A 3,223-nucleotide genomic window follows, 5' to 3' on the forward strand; every position below is an offset into this window, starting at 1 on the left:
AGGCCAGGTTGGACGGGGCTGTGAGCAACCTGGTCTGGTTCAAGGTGTCCCTGCTCCTGCGGGGGGGTTGGACTAGATGACTTCTGGGGGTCCCTTCCCACCCAAAACATTCTATGATTCTATGAAAGCTCGACCGCGAGCTCCCTGCACGGCGAGCCAGCGCATCGCCGCCACCCTGGCTTTCACTCGCTTTTCCCCCTCCCCGTGCGCGTGGATCCACGGTACGCAGCGCGGCGGTCCGCTGCAACGTCACACGCCGCTTTTCCAGGCTCCAGAAGCTCCCCGTGGCCACCAACACCGCTGGGACGCTGGCCAAGAGGAACGACAGGGCCATCCCCGCAAAACCTCCCCGCGTCCAGGCTTGGGATTTGTGTTTGCTAAGACGCCGCGTAACCACAAACCCCTGTCAGCTGCAAAAGGGGGAAAAAAAACCCAACCCCTTCGGGCAGTCGCATCCCTGTCTTTCTGGAACAGGAGCCCAACCCAATTAATCGGGAATAATCATCAAGCAAGTGACAGTTTGCTTTGGCAAGCAGTTATTGGGGAAGCAGAGCTGCTCCGACTGCATCGCCACGACGCCCCTGCCCGCGGGGAGCAATCCTTCGCCGCCGCAACCACCAGGGGCTTTGCCAAGAGCCCCTCGGCCGGGACCTCCGGTCATTCACGGGATGCGTCCGTGCCACAGGACCCAGGGAAGGGGGTCAGCTTTACACCTCGCAGGGCACAATACAAAATAAAACATTTATAGAGACAGATCTAAACGGATATAGAACAGCAAGGGGAAGCTCGGCCGCCCCGGGCCCGGCAGCGCCAGGGGAAGGATCAACCTCACCACCTGCAAAGGGCAGCGAGACGCCACGGCCACGGCCACCATCTGCAAGGCGACGCGCGGCAGCACGGCAAGCGCTTTGTTATTTTGCCCCCTGCCAGGCTCCCACCCAGTCCAAGCACAGTCGTTCTGCGGGGTCGTTTGGGGAGAGCCGGGACGCTGCGAGTCCTCCAGGTACCAACGTCCCACGAGCAGCCCCCCCCCCGTGACGCCCGGCGTGGCCAAACCAAGCAGCGCTCAGCGGGTTTTTCTTTAGACAAACCCACGCGCGGTCCTGCCGGCCCCAAAGGCGCCTGGAGAGGCTCCTGCAGGTCCCGGGGATGCGCTTCCCTTGGAAAAAAAAAAAACCAATATTGCACCGTGCCATTTAATGTGCCTTGGGGGAAGGACCCTTTGCTAAGGCCCCCGGCTCCAGGATGGGAGAGAACCTCCTGGAAAAGATGGAAATAAGCAATTGCAGAAAACCTCTGCAGATGGAAATATTCAGCCGATGCCCGATTATCACCGCCGAAGCCACCTCTGCTCTCCTAAAAGCCTAACTCGAGGGCACAACAGTACTGCAGGTTCGTTAACAAACGCAAAGCGCAATCCTATGGTGCAACTCGAAGGAGAACAAGCTTCCAGCCAACCCTCATCTCCACCCACCACCTACCAGCGCTCGCGCCCAAGGTAGCGACGTGCCTCTTCCATCAGGAGAGGGGATGGAGGCGAACCCCCCCGCCCCGGGGGCAAGCCCAGCAAAGCCACGAAGACGCTCAAAAGCCAAGGTGCCTGTTGAAACCTTGTCCCCCTTCCCGCGACAGCGAAGAGAAAATGTCAGATGTCAGGACAGGAAGGTCGGCGCGCTCACCTACGGGGGCACGCGCTCTATTTACGGGCGGCGTCGGTCAAGAAAAAGCCTCCGAAAAAGAGAGTCGGGTTTCAGATGGCCGAGCTGGCCCCGCAGGGAACGCAGCTCGGCAGCAGGTTGGGGCTCGGAGCAGCGGCACAGCCACCGCGTCGCCGACACGGAGCTCGACGCCCTTTCGCACCGGTAAAACCGGCGTGGAAAAGCTTCGCGGCCGGGTCGGTGGACGGCACGGGGACGTGCGGAGTTGCGGCCTTGGGAAACCTCCGGCGCTGAAAAGCGGTGCCCGGCTGGGCCGGGTAAAGGATGTAAACGCTTCAAAGCTGCGAGCTGAGGATTTCCTCAGGCAATTCAAACTTTTGAGGCCCAGTTGATGGGTTTTAGCGTGACGGAGACAAGCCTACCCGTTACGATGAGCCACGACGCCTTTGCTCGCCCTCTTGGAGAGGGGAGCGGTTGTGCCCAGGACCCCTCGGCCCAAAAGGAAGAGGGAAGAAAAGGAGCTTCTGAGCTTCATGACTCCCCCCCTCAAAGCAAAGCTGGACCTCCCCTGCACACGCTAAATTAGAAGCTCATTCCCTCCCCATCAAAGGTAATGTAGGAGGAATCCCTCCTCTGAAAAGCTGCTGCTCACGGGGCGCAGGGTTGCGACCACTGGGAGAGGGGACAGACGTGCTCCCTCCCCGAGCTCGCACCCCTTTGGGGCTTTTTTTTCCCCCAAGCACCCCAATTCAACAAACCCCAAAGGTTGTGGCAGATCCTAACAGTGCTTGGGGATAACTTTGGGAAGGCGCTGGCTCTCCTTGTCCCTGGAAGGAAGGAGAGCGATGGAGGCTGGATGAGAAGAGCTGCTCCTCCGCTCCCCCTGGAAAAGCTCCTTTCCAGCCCGTTTATACTGGGAGCGACCACCCAAGGGGGCGTTTTTGATTCTGACTTTTGCCACTTCCAGTTGCAGCCCCCTCAGAAAGCCCCAGTCTTGCATCAAGGCATCCTCCTGCGGCGTCCTCCTCCTGCATGGCTCAACCTCAGCCCCAACCTCCAGACCTTTCCTCGCCGCCCGCACGCGTGCCCGGCTCCTGCCTCGGGTCTGCGGGGAGGGATCCGTCTCATCCTCCCTCCTCCCTTCCAGCCGAGGGGGATCCCGGGATGAAAACAAGCAGAACAGAAGCCGCACTGGAACTCCTAAAGCTCACCCCCCAAATTACACCGAGGCAGCTCCCTCGCCGATGGCGCTGGATCGGCACCGGCCCACGACGGAGCGGATTAATGAAGGACGGCGGCGTGGAAGCGCGGGGCCGCTTGCAGGCCGACTCGGCAGGCCCTGTCCAGTCCAACGCCTCCTCCACGGGCTGCGCTTCCCCGTTCTAACGCACGCAGCCAGGAACGAGGCGTTATTGGGTCTCGAACGGCGAGCACGACGCGGCCCTTTGGGTGACAGAGCCGGGATCTGGAGGGCCGAGCGGCGAAGCAAGCTGGGAGCCAGCGCCGGAGCACGGGCCACGTACTTGTGCAATACGGCTCCCGCGGCCCGGGGCATGAGGGCCCCC

The 3,223-nt window shown here is 61.3% G+C and overlaps 1 protein-coding gene across 1 annotated transcript in view; it reads right to left on the bottom strand.

Moving 5' to 3' along the window:
* Positions 1 to 3,223, bottom strand: part of LOC104129736 (transcription factor CP2) — a 36,839-nt gene that overhangs the window by 18,266 nt on the left and 15,350 nt on the right. The gene's annotated exons all lie outside the window — the stretch shown is intronic.

This window comes from Egretta garzetta, unplaced genomic scaffold (genome assembly GCF_000687185.1).
Source record: "Egretta garzetta isolate BGI_Z169 unplaced genomic scaffold, ASM68718v1 scaffold1080, whole genome shotgun sequence".
In the NCBI taxonomy this organism is placed as follows: Eukaryota; Metazoa; Chordata; class Aves; order Pelecaniformes; family Ardeidae; genus Egretta; species Egretta garzetta.